The sequence below is a fragment of the Pygoscelis adeliae genome, unplaced genomic scaffold, assembly GCF_000699105.1.
Source record: "Pygoscelis adeliae isolate BGI_AS28 unplaced genomic scaffold, ASM69910v1 Scaffold27, whole genome shotgun sequence".
Lineage (NCBI taxonomy): Eukaryota > Metazoa > Chordata > Aves > Sphenisciformes > Spheniscidae > Pygoscelis > Pygoscelis adeliae.
This window is the reverse complement of record NW_008825410.1, coordinates 3,135,740-3,151,424: the sequence shown is the minus strand read 5'-3', so window position 1 is coordinate 3,151,424 and position 15,685 is coordinate 3,135,740. Positions and strand designations below refer to the sequence as shown.

Here is a 15,685-nt window from a genome sequence, read left to right as displayed (position 1 = left end):
TCGCCCCCCCCCCCCCTTATTCTCCTCCCCACCAAAAAAATGGTATTTGCAAGGATGGGAAGAAGAGTCCATCCCTCTCCTTATCTAAGTTAAATGTTATGAAAGTTGTTCTTTCTCTTTCAGCGTGTTATCCTTCTGTCTGGTTTGTTTGCCTGCCCGTCCTGGTCAAAGATTGAATGACTGAGAACATGGCAAATCCTGGCTTTCTTGTTTAACCACTATTAATCACTTGACATTGCATTTAGAGCTAGTTTGCACAAGATATGTGAAAAGCAAAGAGCCTCACTTGCATGCTGGCTTAACTGCCGGGAACATTTTCCCCTCCCATCTGCTGCGTTCATTATTATTTAAAAGCAAATCAGGAGCCAGAATTGGATTAGCAGAGTGGGTGGCACCAGTGGAAAACAAGCTCTGTGTTGGCAGTCACCCTGCCAAGTTCATGTGAAATTGCCCATTTTAGCTGGCAGCTTCAGCTTAGCTTGGTGTGATGACATATGGGCCTGGAGGGTAAGAATCTATTTCCATATTATAGCAGCTTCTGCTGCGAAACCTCATAGTTTGTAGCTGTGTGGTTGCCTGGCTTCAGCTGCAGACTGCCCTCCTGGTCTGCTCTGTGGCGCTGGGCTCCTTGGCCGTTGTCTCGGCTTTTTCCCGAGGTCCCCTCGGCGGCCCTACCTATGTATTGGTACCCGGTTTGCCCCAAGCTGCTCCGCTGGTCTCAAGCCATAAGCGTGTTGAATGTCAAGAAGCAAAACAGGGAAGCTCATAACCCCCCCATCTGTGGGGCCCCCAGAACCAAAGGAGAGAAATCAAGCCCTTGCTTTGACTCTTAAGGGTCAGTAGTTTTTCAAAACAGCAGGGATATGTATTTTTATGTTTGAAAGATAAATAATGTAGCATGTATGTTATACGTCGACTCTAAACTCAATCACCTCATAAACAGGCATTTACAAATGAAAAATTAACTTCTTTAAATTAATAAAAAATCGCCTGTTTCAAATATTAATGTTCTAAAATTTTCCAGGATATGATTTCAGCATCCGGTGTTGTCTATTGTACTTCTGCATAAAGGAAGTTTTGGTGCCTTGCATTGAAATCCATGTGACAGGGATACCACCAACTTAGTCAATTCTGTAAAATAAGCTCAAAGATATTTCAGAAACCAGACTGCCCCTAAGTCCCTCAGCTGTGATTAGTGAGTTAACAATAACATTTCTTATTTCAGAAATCTCTTTTTCATCCTCCACTTACTATATAAGGAAAATAATTAAAATAACTGTCTGCAAAGCCCTTTCAAAGCACAATGTATCTCTCTGAGTTTACAGTACCGTTATTGTCGGTTATTACTTGTAAGGATAAAAATGTTCTGAGGAGGGAGAGTTACAGGCTGTTGACATGCCTTTAAACTATTTATTATAACTTCCAGAATTTCCAGTGCCTTTTTTGATCACTTTTTTTTTCTTTTTTTTTTTTACTTTGGGCACGCTCTACTGCTAGACCTTACTTTAGAAACCTTTGTTTCGGGGATAGCGAAGGGGGGCAGAGAAACCTCCCTGGTGAGAGTATATGATCCGCTTCCGTGCAATGTGAAAAATGGAAGAGTTTATTCCTATTAATCTTTGTTAACACAACCTGTGTGTGGTAACAACCCTGGTCTAATGTAGTTTGACAAAGGTGGACAAAACATGATGCGTGATGCCACTAAAAAACCCCAAGCACTTGTAATGAGGAGATCAGTTGCACCTCAGAAGATGGGAGTCGCTGCACAGGTCTGCCTCCCCGCCTGTGCCCGTACCTCTCTGCTCACATTGGGTGGGGGGCTTCTTATGCATGACAGGACTGTTGTTGTCATCTTCCTGCTGTTAGCTCAGTGATGACGGGTTGAGAGAAGTGTCAGGAAACGGGCAACTATGTCCCAATCAATGATCAAAATCTAACGCTCTTGAAGATGTGTGTATTTATCACCAAATGGCTGCAAAATCGGAACATAATGCATCAGTAAGGTGGTTAGATCATATCACTATTAATATATCAAACCAAAGGCCTACGTTTCAGAAGGACTGCATTCTGCGATGAGCTCAATTTATGAGGTCCCTGCTGGGGATGAGAGATGTGATCAGTGCTCAGGCTCCAGTGGCAGCATCTTTGTCACTGTCTATGCAGAGACACACATGAACACATGAACACATCGCTTAGGCACAAAGAGGCAGCTTAATTCTTTGTTCATTCTTTATAAGTGAGCTAGTTACTCATTTCTTCATATGTAACTCTTATCATCCTTCATACCTAAATTATATTTTGTTTCTGGATGAAATTAAAAGAAGGCTTTAATTTTTTGGAAGGGTCTCATAATCTGAGATAACAGGCGGTGTTTATATTCAAAAGCTGGTATTTAAGGTAAAAAGGGGTAATTGTATACAGAAAGTCACACTATCTGTTTGTAGAGAGCAACATGATGTTCTCCTGGTGCATCTATTTCACCTTCTTTTGGTAATTAGACCCAGAGCATGTCTGTTACAGAAATGCTGGGTATCGTTCTGTATTGTTATTGTCTGCCCATCTGTTCTTCTCTTTCTTTCTGTCCTTTCCTGTAAGAGTTTTCAGGCTCATACCTTTGATATTTTTTGTAGAGACTGGCTACACTTTACATGACTCATAAAACGAATACAAGCTAATCAGGTGGATTGAACTTCAGTCGCCACAAGCAAATGAGGACTTACTGTAGTGCAGTGCTGTTCAGTAATGCTAGAGAAGTTTCAGTTTCAGAAAAGCCATCGTAAATGAATTTATGTGCCCACCCAGATCTATTTTAATTAAAATCATCCATGAGTCTTGGCTGTTGCTTTGACTACTAAGTACTTACAAATAAGCTTAATAGACATGTTTGTTTTTTCCACAGCTGTAAAAATACATATTCTGCTACATGATTGTTTTTTTATCTGATTTATTTAAATAGAGTTAGGTAAAGATGCAGTTTATAGGGAAGGTTAAAGGGTCAAAATCCTATTTAATTAACTTATACCCACTTGGGAAGGAGCCAAGGTAAAAGAATGCAGGGAAAGTAAGCTTCAAATAATATGAAATCTTTGAAAAGGACTAACCACCTTTGGTGAAAGGCTTTCCTGTTCTTAACCTTGTGTCATTTAAACTATTTAAATGAGCTATGCAAAACCTTACATTTATAATGGAGCTTCAAAAAAAAAAAGATTAAGTATTTCTTGCAGTTACAAGAAAACTGATGCTTATGGCAGTTAAAGAAAAGCCTTTAGTACTCCTTCTTACCATGATCCCTGTCTTTGCATACCACAAAATGCCCGGTATGTTGCACCTGATTTGACATCTACTATTTCTGCCACATGTATGAAGCCTCTCAAGAGCGTGTGACTGCTTTTCAAAAACATGTAAGTCTTTCAAAAAACAATTGGGGCAGCGGGGGAGCCTCTCTAGTATCTGAAGGAGGCCTGATTTTCAAAGGGTGTGGATGCTGCTAAAAGTTGTGTCTATGAGAAGTACCTCATGTTGCATTTCCCAAACCATGCGTTATATTTGAACATCTTAGTCATACGTGTGGAAAAGGTTCTTACCACAGCCAGAACGGGACCTCTGAGAAATAAAATAACTGAGCTGCTTTGTGATCTCCCTATATACTAGATAGGATATCCTCATTGCTGTAGTGATGCTCTGTACAGTCTTGTAGGTGTCAATTCTGGAACATTTTTTCCATTTAATGCCACAGAAACCACACTGTGGAAATATTTCTGTTTCAGCGCTCCGTATGGTTTTATATGTAAAAATGGAAGTGGCAGGGAAAAATGCAGCTGGCCTGATGCTGCCAGTAACTACTTCTAATGTCATAGATTTTCAGCAAGAATCCCAAGTGGGAGCCGTATAGGTAAGTACCAGCAGAGCCTATAGGGAATGAGCACGGAGGCAAGCAGTATTCCATATAGACACCACTGCATTTCCTAAACTGGGATTTTTTTCTCCCCTGCCCCATTCTAGTCTGCAGAACTGTTGGGTTGGAAAACAATTCAGGCTTGGAAAGGTCAACTCCAAAGACTTCCTGATCTCTCTGTCAATACCATTGTATGGCATTCACGGTGTGGGTGGACAGATAGCCTAAGAGTTTCGGACATAATGGTATTTGGAAATATATTCCAAAATTTAAATACCTCTATTACTTAAACTTGCCATTAATTTAATATACTATAGTTGTGGAAAAGATCCTTCTGATTCAGCATGTGAGGTCTGCATTCTGTCTAATTTTATGTGTGCTTAAGGGTTGCAGTGCTGTCCTAAAAAATGTATTTTAATTGACATGACCACTTTGGCATGACGCTCAGTCTCTGAAAAGCCACAGCAGCAAATAGAATGTATAACCAGATGGTGCTTAGCTAGAAGGATCTTTGCTGTCCAGAATGCGACTGCAATGATGTCTGTTCTGTCAAGCTAAAACAAAGGCATTCATAACTCCACATTCCAGATTAATTAAGAATTCCTTGCTGGTTTGAAAAGTACTCTCCTTTTCGGAAAAAAAAAATCTAGGACAAACACTAACAAAAATAAAAATACAGGTGAGAAATGGATTTTTTTTTCGTACTTTACCCATCCCTTTTTCTTCTTCCTTCTCAATCTGAACATTCATTCTCTCTTCTCCAAAGAAGAACAAACATAACTTAATTCCAAACTGCCTGTAGGTACTTTCAGGCTACTATAATGATTTTGGTAATAATAAACATTTACACTTTGTTTTCTTAACGTTTAGCATTTATCTGGGGGACTAAGGTACTTATAATGTTGTGATCCCTTGCAGAGGTATCTTTAAGTTCCAAGGAATCTTTCTTTCTGTAAGCTGACTAGCAAAATGGTCCACACCCATCTCAAGACTATCCCATAGCTACTTTGCACTGATTACGCTAGAAGCATTAAATTTGTTCCAAGAGCACTTATCTCTTGAGAAGTAACTTGGCTAATATTAACAATCACATGTATACAGAATGTCCTATTTTTAAGTACCTGTGGATACTTTAATCTTTGCATGAGGCAGTGCTTAATTTTTGGGAGGAGGTGAATGCTAATGAGTCATCCGGCAGGCATTTAAGTCTCCCATATGTCATTTTCTCCAGCAGACTTTGCTTTGGGGATAAAAACCATGATGGGGAAAAACAGGAATAAATTTCCAAATAAATTCTCTGAATTTATTTAGTTGTTGTTATGTTAGGTGGGCGGAGAGGAGGGAGATGGTCAGGCACATCATATCATTCGGGTTTTGAGTTGGTCAGCTGTTGTGCTTCAGATATAAGAAATATGCTTAGGTTCGAGTTGATAAATAGTACTGTTAAATAACAGTGACCATCAGTCCTGAGGCTGGCAGTCAATGAGTTTCATTCATGATATTTGGATTGGGGCAGAGTTGATCTGCTCTCCCTGAACTCTAGGGTTGTATTCTTCATTCAAAGCTAGATACAGACCTATAAAAAATCTGAAGCTTTTCTATCCCTTCTAAAGTCTCTGAACTCTGGATAAATATGACTTGAAGCTTCACAAACTGTTAAACATCCCCTTGATACGTTGGCAGGCCAACATATTTTTATTGCTAAGAAATGAAAACCAACAAAAAAAATCTAAGGAACTTTCAGTCAGAGGCATGGGCTCTCGGCCATCTCTTGTTTGCTGCTCCCTTGAAACATGTACAGGAGATTATCCTTATTAGGCAATCTTACGGGTATTCCCAGATCTTTTGAGTATGGTTTTCTTCCTTTTTAATTAGTAGGTCATTATGCGACAACTTCTGTCTGCTCCCCTAAGTGGCCAGCTAAGGCAGATTTCACTGTTTCTGGATACCTGAAAATAATTAGCCATTTGTGAGTTGGGAAGTGGCTTCAGACTTTAGAAAGTGAAGCTTTGTTATGAGTAATGCACTGGGAAACTGCTGTTGATGAAAAATAAGGATGTAATTCCACGTTTTTGTCTTTGCAGGCAAAAACAGCGTGGTAAATTTCTGCCTAGCTCTATCCTGGCAGTTCCTTCTTGCTCCCTCACCAGTTTCCAATCCCGTTAGTTGTGCTGGTGCAACTATTCACAAGTTTAATATAAACTGGATCACTGAGATCTATGTTAAAATAATCCCACTTCTGATGCTTTTAGTGATCCAGTGTGCAGGGCGTCCCACAGACAGTTTTATCAGGGCAAGTGACAGGGGCACAAGTTGCAGGGCAGGAATAAGGAGTGAGGTTTGTGGGCAGTGGGAATTTCTTAAGCTGGCTCTGCCACAAAGATGAGACACGGTGGAAGGGTACCACAGCTCAGCTCACTTGCACCCAGTTGCTTGTGGTTGAATCTCCAGTCCCTTGGCTGTTTGGTTTAGCAAGAGAATGCAACGAGGAAATCTCTCACCAGCTCTTCCTGGTGCTCCTTTTCTCCAGAGAGGGGTTCAAACCAGTAATAAACCTGTTAACCAGAGCATTAGTGGCTGTATATCATCTTCCAACAGATATATCCTTTTCTGAGTTCTATGCAACTGTAACTGATGATAGGCTCTTTTTTATTTTTTTTCTTCTTTCAGATGTTTTAATTAAGCTACATACAAATTTCGTTCAGGCATAGCATTTACTTACCTGTTTCAGAGTGGAGAGCTGTTGCTTCAGCTGAGATAAGGATCCTATTGTGTCAAACACTGGCAAAAATTGTAGGTTTAGGTTCTCTCATTATAGATCCAGGGAGGCAGCATTTCTCCGGTTCATCTTCAGTCAGTTCCTTTTTGGCAGGCTTTTTTGCAAGTTATCAGGGTGAGAAACATAGCAATTTAGACACATCATATTAATCAGAAGAAAAAAAAAAAAGAAGGGGGAGGGCTCGTTTGGGTTTCTTGCACATTGGAATCTAGAAAATCTTTGAGTTACATCCTTCGTTTTTTCTATTGATATAATCGTGAGTGAAAATTTATGTCTTTATAGGGATCCAATTTCAGAGGAGCAAATCTTTAAGCCATTAAAAATATAAATAACATACTGAATCCTGAAGCCTTTGGAAAAGGAAAAATAAACCAGGAGGGTGTAAGAAGTTGTAAGGATTTGTCTGTTTGTCCAGTTTGAGAAGTATGTTCTTGCAAACAAGTAGCATTAATATTTTTCTGGTCTTGATGTGTACCAAAATCCTCAGCTTGCTTTTTTGTTTTTAATAAGGTTTCTATGGCTTTGCTTGCAAACTATATTGAGCTCAGTAACACTGCTATTTTTGTAGTATCTTCATCTGAAGTATTAGTTTTCCCAGAGCTCACTCACAGAGTGCTGTGCTTTATTCTCGAAAACTAGAAGACATGTAGTAGATTCAGTCCTGGCCATTTTTCATGCGAAGCCTTATTCAAATGGTAATTGTAAAAGGCTTTGTGGACTTTGTTCTCAACTCAAAGGAAAAACTTCAGCTGTGGGCAGCTAGGGTAGGAAAGAATTTTTGCTGAAAGACTCGGAGAAAACTCATTTGGAAGTTACCACAGCCACTCAGATGTTAAAGGTAACCTACAAATCAACTGTGAAACCAATCATGTTATCAAGTATCATTGGAAGTGAATATTGTGAATAAAATGTATTACAGTGAGGATCAGGACTTGTATTCCTTTTTTTCCTAACAAGACACACTATGAAGGAATTCATTATAATATTTTGAAGAGACCTATGTGCAAAATATGCACGGTTGGTTTGCAATTATTGATACGCATATATGCTACTTAGCAACTGGTGTGTAATTTAAGGATAGGTCTTGGCTCTTCAGAATCAGCTTCCCACACTGGACTGTTGGATGCACGTTTACAAAGTCCTAGGTGATGTAGGACTTTCATTTTGGACTCTTATTGTACGTAAAGGTACAGTTGGAAAACTCACAGTCCAAGTAAGGATTTCAACAACTTCCAAAGTTTGCAGCTGTTCTAATATTGTGGTTTTGTTAAATTTAACTGTATTTATCTAATTTGAACTAGTGGTGGCTCCAGCTAAAATCGGGCACTCATTTTGGGAGACACTTTAAACCCAGAGGCTGGGATATAAAACAGACCCCCTGCTGCAAAACAGAGGTTACAGGAGGATAAAGTGACCTGCCTACCATCACATTCAGTAGCAAAGCCAAAATCTTGGTTTCTGCTTTTCAGCCCCATATCCACTGTGCCACAGACCTCTCACCTTTAAAAGGTTATGTCACTTAGTTAATGTACGTATACTCATAAAATCGTTTAGTTTATAATTGTGTTACTATTCTAACTTTTTATTTTATGACTAGTTTACAGTCCTTGTCTAGCACTCACTTCTTTTAGGGTCATCCCCTCGCACCCACCCTCAAACTGCAGTCACCTCCCATACGCAAATCCCTTTATTAGGAGTTGCGGTGCTCTGCTCAGAGGCAAAGTCCATCTGTGAAAAATCCTTTGTGGGAAGAGGAATTCTTAAAACAGAAATGTGTCCATATGCAGTCTGTATGATAATTCATACGTTAGAACTGTGGAGAAGAATATACAGCAATTTTCATCACTGAGGATGGAGCCTGGGAAATCCAGTGTGTATAAGAATACCAACGCAGTAACTAAGACACAGGGGAAAAAGAGCAGGAAAAAATTAATCAGTAAATCCTTTGTTACTTATTTGTCAAATGTGGTTTACTTTTAATGACTGATAGTAGTTATTATTATAATGTGTAAGTATCCTGTACAGTGCTGTGTCTGTGAAAGAATAACAGCCAACCGTTGCCGAGATAATCCAGAGGTGTCATTTAACCATTAAATGAGATTAAATATTGCTGAAGAAATGTAAAGTGAATTGGAAAAGATGTGGCCCACGTGAGGGGAGGAAGGTGAGGATGTTCTCTCTTTATCAAGTTATGCCCCATCCTAGGAAAAAGATTGGAAGTCGCATTCATTCTGTCCTTGGCAAAGGAGGTTACATCTGATGTTTTGGTCACACAGGTAACTTGCATGTATTTAGCTAAGGCTTCTTTAATTCTTTAGTTACGGCGGTGCAGGATCCTGAGTTGACACTATAAACTGACCATGTCAACACGGGCTTTGACACAAGCTGAAATTAAATTATAATAATTCAGCTTCATTCAACTCCTGAAAGTTGCTTTGTAGACACATCACAGAGAAGAAGGTATTTTGTTCCTGTGCTATTTTAGAAGTGATGCAAATCCACCATTTTCCTGTGTGTTACAAGGTATTTGAGTTCAGGAATCACATACCAGCCTATAGCAGAAAATATTTTCTTCAAACCCTTCTCAGTTTGTAAAAAAATCATAGTTTTTCTGGTGTCAATTTTTTTTTCAAATAAATTTTTAATGACAGCCTTAAGTCTTGCCTCTTCTGTGTATTTTGGGACATGAATAACTAGACAAAACTAAAGCCCAGCAGAAAGCAATTTTAGTAATCTTATATTTAGCCTTAGTGAACAGTATTCCTCGGGAAACCACAAAGAAGGTATCGTCCATCGAAGAAAAGCTTTCAACAAAGCTAGGCTGTATACTGGAATAATCTTTGAACTAACACCTCTGAAGATACGCAGAGCAACTTTATAGGCAGCAGTCTACTGAGCCTTGTCCATGGGGTAATTCAGAGCCTGAGCTAACAATACTGCAGATCATTTATTTTTCATATATTAGAACAATTGCATTTCTTTTAAATCTCACAGAAGTAAAACTTCCCTGTGAAAGAGAGCACTCTGTACAGTGTGACAGTTGCATATTTTAAAGCATATGGTTATAGAAATGTCTTTATGCACCCATGTTTTCCACACACATTCAGACTCATACGTACACATTATTTGTATGTTTGCATTTGTGCACATATATTATAGGCACAGATATAAAATAAGACGTGTATGCATGTATATATACATTTGAAGGGGGAAAAGGACTTATGGGAGGCTGGCCAGATTTAATTTGTCTGCTTGTATTTAGCACTTAAGGGCTTATATACTCAGTTTGCTCGAAAGAGCGAAGAAGTACTCCTTGCTTATGCCTCAAATCAGAAATGCATGAAGTGCAGCTGCAGAGATAATACATTCTCCCCAAAGGCTTTGGCTGAGCAAATTAGGTGTCAATGGGGTGCCTGCGCAGGCAGTACTCTCTCTAATTAGTCTCTTGAGCCTAGTTGGTGGCGGGTATAAGATGATCTAATCAATTGGTCTGTGTCTGATGGTACGTGTAAAAATCCTAGCAGGCAGAGCTGTCTCCCACAGGTCACTCACCTGCACAGCGGGAACGCTCATTTTCATTTTTCATCTCTTCCATCACATGATGCTGACAGTTGGTTTTAAGAAAATTGAATCCAAAAAATATCTAGTTCATAGGGCATGTAGGTCAAAATAAAGTTGCATTATGGGTATTGGTGATCCAATTAATTAATATTTATAGCAACGAGTTGCATGTAGATATTATCTGAGCGCAAATAGTATTGATAATGTTTGGTTGGCTTTTTAAAATGACTTCTCTAACAAAGGTAGGAATAAAAGGTGTGGGGAAAAAATTCACCTGTTAATAGTATACTTTTTTTAGAGAGGATGAACAGTATCTGTGGTCTGTGCATGTATGGTGGAGGGAGAGCAGAAAGAATATATTGTTGATGATCTTAAATACCCCCATGTTTCAGCTCATAGAGAATACAGTATCTCCAGTTGTCAGCTCACATTTTTATTTTAAATCTGGCATTGTAGAATGAATACTCTTATAATAATGCTAAATCAGCTGCAACATAAATAGACCTGCACTCTGAGTGTGCTTTGCATGCTAAGGATGCTGCGGGAGCACAGCTCCGCCCTATGTGATAATTTATACAAAAATTAAAAGCACCTAGAGAAGGATGCTGATGCTGCCAAAAAGAGCATGTAGTGAATTGGTGATTTGCATTTTTAAAGGAAAGGTCATTCTTTTACTAATTAAAATAAAGAAAAATATTTGGGATTTAGTCATTCTTCTCTGCCTCGTCTTGAGAGCATGATTAATGTTTAAATTACAAGCTTTAGTATCCCTTCCTAGAACCATTGTTACATCAACAGCTACTGCATTCTGAAGTTTGCCTCTGCCATTTTTAAGGTGGGTTAACACCTTATTTTATCCCATTCCGGGTCTGGGACAAACGGGATGTATGCAGCAGATGATTTCTCTAGATAACAAACATACAATTGAGTTACTTGATTTAGGTCACTTGACGTTTCAAGCACATCATTAACTTTCTTGTAATCTTTTATTAGCTTTAGTAGAGATACCATGAAAACCAAAAGTACCTGGACCTGTGGTGAAAAAATACAAGTTCATTTTTAAGGCAGTCTGTTACATTTCAGGTTTTGTTGTTGGTTTTTTTTAAAGGAGATCTGAAGGAACCCTGTTTTGCTCTTGGGGAATCACAAGTTGTAAATATTCCATTTAACAATTTACGCTTTTATAAGCAAAGCTGTGACCAGAGGCCATAAACACAATCTGCCAAGTCACCAGGCAAAACTTCGATTTGTATGATCAGGAAAACGTATTAAATTCTAAGCAAGGATATTTCTAAAATATATCTTAAAAAATGCAGAGGTGGAATACTAAGCCATCTGGGAACTGAATGGCAGCACTGTGTAGAGGGCCCTGCCTCAGGTCTTGGTTGTGTGAACAACTGATGTTTCAGTTCAAGAGCCCCGCTGAAGAAACAATGCTTTTTTAATAAAAAGATTGGTTCGCACCAATCTAAAATTTCATGTTGATTTTATTGTGGATTTTCTGCTGTGGACAACGAGACACCCTTCCTCCAGTTTAGGGGAGGTGTCTATTTGATGTGATGCAATGAGTCACATCTTACACAAAACCAAAGCGAGGAGAAGGAAGTCTCCTGTCCCACAGCACAGCGATTACAGCGCTCCTCTGCGAAGTGGCATATCCATGTTCGGTTTCTTCCGCTGCCTCAGGGTAGGTAGACCTCTGTTCCCCATTGCCCAGGAGAAGGCTGGCACGCCATGAGGGCAAAGGGATTTCACCTGTTGACTCCATTTTGAATCGACAATAAGCATTCAGTGAATTAGGGATTCAGATGCAATCGTTACATATTCCCGGTGTGTATATTCCTAACCACCAGGCTTGTTCGCTGTGTCAAAGATCACGTAAGGATTTTATACACATTGTCTCGGCAGCCTCAGAACAACCTGGCCATTAGGGTGCTGGTCCGAGCAGCAGGGAGCTGTCATGCACGCTGGCTTCCTGAACCGGGTAGGCGGTGTGTGTCAACACGGCTTCAGAGAGACTGTGACCACCAGCCGTTCCCTGGTTCCAGTTGCACTATGTCTTCTAGCTTTCCCCAGCCAGAACCATTGGGGAAATGTGGCATCAAACTACCTTCTTTTCCAGGGAGTTTACTTTTTGATCTAGTCTAAATCTGGAGCCTATGCAGAAGGTGGGAGGTGGCGTTGCCCACCGTACCGTTCCACAGGCTCTTGGCTTCACAGGAAACCAGTTACTCCAGCTGCAGCACTGGCATAGCAGGACCCAGCAAAGCTGGAGCTGGTGGAGTTGCGATCATAAAACTGTCAGCTGTCTTATACTGAGCCAGAGCAGGAAAACAAATTGGGTTCAGCAAAAATCTTTGCAATCTCCCATGCACATTTATGTAACCTCTGCTTACCCTTTCTTAGTTCTCTGTGTTCTGCCCTTGGTCTGCATTGGTGCTGGCAGTGGTTGCCAGTATGCAAAGTTTTTTTTCCCCTGTGTTAAATGGTAGCAGCTGTCAGTTTGTTCATTTCTAAGGAAGCTTTTAATGTTCTAGGGCTTGATTCTGGAAGTGCTAAGCTTCTGATGAAGGTATTCCCCATTTCACAGGCTCAGGCCCTGCCCTGGAGAATGTGTCATCAGCTTTGCCTACAGAGCCAAACTTGAAGCTGGAAAATGTAGTATTGTCACTGGGAAATTGTAGCACAACCCTGGGAGAAGTGTGATACTCACCTCCTTTAGAAATTGTCCTGAGGTCCACTGATAGAAAGGAAAAGTTCTGTGTGATTAATGTAGTTGGAGTTATTGTTAAATCTGAGCAATTTGGTAACCCCTGGAAAAGCCTCCATCCAGAGGCTTTTCTATTCAGATCATTTTGTTACCTGTCCTGGATGTCCCTGCTGCTTATGCCAGTCTCTGGGACTCCAGCAATTTGGCCTTAGCCTGAAATCAGGCCAGCTGTTCTGGATCTGGGCAGATGTGGCTTCCAAACCGCAAGCCCACCTTCCACAGCTGTAATGTGGGTGGCAGTGGGGGAAAATGCAAGTTCAACATTGGAAGGAGCTTTGGGAGTCTAGTTGCTTCTTTATAAGGAGGGGCTCCAAAGAGGTCATCTCTAAAAGTGGTTTTGAAGGAAGGTGAATGTGGAATTTGGGGAATATTGTCAGCAGTGTTTCGCCACTAAGCAGTTGTGAATCTCTGCATGTTCCAAACACTGCTTTTCATTTTAAGCTTATGAAGGGTAAACTAAATGGGTCAACTCTAATGTATTCCTTGAAAAAAGATTTATTGGTGTTTCAGACAAGCTCCTAGACCCTGGGGAAAGTGGGACTTTCATGTGGAATAGACATTCCACACAAACTCCAGAGGCGTTTAGGAAACAACCCAAGCAGGACTCAAGAGGTGGTGGACCAAGCTCCAAGAGGGCCCAAGATGCTGCTATGCATCATTAAGAACAGGCTTTTGTTAATCCAGTTCAGGTATTCTGGTGCTTAAAGGGCAGAAGAAAAGCTCTCAAGAACCACGACAGGAACCCTGGAAATTATGGAAGTTAGATGTTGTGTAGAGATTAGGCTGTTTTGATGAAAGCCACAATTAAAATTTTATGCTTGAAACTGCAGTTCAAAACTGATGCCTTGTTTTTCTCGTGCTTTTGAAATGAGGGCTAGACTAGATTCACTGGCACCTGCATCCAGTTTGATTTAAATAGTTTTAGGACATGCTAATACAAACCAGTTTCATGCTCAATGAATATTTCAACGTTCTTTTTCTTAAGTGCTAAAATTCCTCCATATCTGACTGTCTTCCTGCAACTACATGTTAAAAATGTAGCAGGTCTGTAGTTACAATCCTTGGTCTTGAAAAACCTTGTAAAACAAATGTATTTTGAACTTTAGCAAACTACAGAATTTCTCAGAAAGCGTCACTTTATTACTTGGCATAGAATTCTACTTGGACATTTATTAAGAGTTAAATATGTTAATTATAAAATCCTTCCAATGGCTCCAGTCCATTCATTTAGCCTTCACCTGGCTCTTCTTGCATTTGTTGGATGCTTTAAGTAATGCTTCCCACATTCTCAGCCTGCCTCCTGTTTTGTGTAAATCTCAAAAACATCATGGTACCTTCTTGCAAGTCCAATCACGGCTTTCAGCGTATACAAACAGGAATCATCAGCAGTGTGAAAGACAATGTTAAGCAAAGCTATTGATATAATATTTACTTTCTGTATATGAAAAGAGAGGTTTTAGTTATCTGCCTGTCAATAGAAGAACACCGAAATAAAGGTGAATATGTGCAAATGCAGTGCAACAAGGAGCTCCATGATCTGGCTGTGTTTGTAGAAGTGTTCGTGACGTGCCTTGAGGTCCCTCAGATAACTCTTGGGAAGCAAACCTGAGGAGACCTTTTCATAAACTAGTTGCAAGCATTGCTGTGAAGGTGATTGCTAGGGACTCCACAAGAAAGGGGGCAAAAAGAGCGTGTAAACTCCTGAAGCTGTGCCAGCATTTAGCAACCTTCCTTTGCATTGACAGGGTGCGACCACCTTTAGAAGCGCCAGCTATTTATGGCTGCCTATAATTTCCATGGAGAATGTGAGTGCTGATGGCACCTCTGAAAGTCAGCACTTGGGGCAGAGATACATTAATATAGATAGATTAATATATCTCAGTTAGGCAACCACCCTGCAAACATTGGTGGTTTTGAGATACCAGCTCTAGAAGTGCTTTGGAAGTCTGTCCTTTGCTCTGAGCTGGCGTCTTCATAACCGGCTTTGGACTAACCTATTTTTTACCAAGTAAAAAATCAGTAAAACATGCAATTCGTGAGGCTTATTATAATTTATATTGTTCCCTTACAGGATTAAATTTACCAGTTTGGAGGAGGGAAACAAAAACCTAATGAGGAGGCCGACACCAGGAAGGAACCACGGCCTGTTTCCTTTCTTTCTCTATGGTGGATTTCATTCAAAAGAAAATTGAAGCTGGCAAGACCCTGTTTTTTCCCTGCAATTTATTTAAAACCTTGCACGCATTTGGATACCTTGTGATTTCAGAGAACTATGTGAAGATTAAGCTTTTGCTTACTGATACATGGCATGTACTCTTTCAGTCTTTTGTGTTTGATTTTGTTTGATTTTCCACTGCGGCGCTGCATCTTTGTAAGGATTTTTATGCTTTCACCAGCAATGTCTTAAATACATTAAGACAACACATTTGGTGTTCACACTTCTTCAGTAACGACTGTACAAAAAAAGGCAACGGTGGCATAAAGGACTGTGTGTTTTCTTTGAGAGTTGTGCATATTTTGCAACCAATGGGAAGACTATTTCTGCCAGAGCAAGCCCAACTTGTCTGATCGGCTGACAATTACAGCACCTTGCCACTATTGCTGAAGTGTTGTTGGGTTATTTCTTTTTTCATTATCTCCTCAGACCATTCATATCCATTTTAAAAACATGGCAATAATT

General features: G+C 40.0%; 1 protein-coding gene across 1 annotated transcript in view; it reads left to right on the top strand.

Moving 5' to 3' along the window:
* CDK14 (cyclin-dependent kinase 14) overlaps positions 1–15,193 on the top strand; it is a 321,566-nt gene extending 306,373 nt beyond the window's left edge. Inside the window, exon 16 of the mRNA XM_009330527.1 lies at positions 15,077–15,193. The gene's annotated coding sequence lies outside the window, so the exon portion shown is untranslated. The remainder of the gene's footprint in view (positions 1–15,076) is intronic.
* Positions 15,194–15,685: the final 492 nt, after the last annotated feature.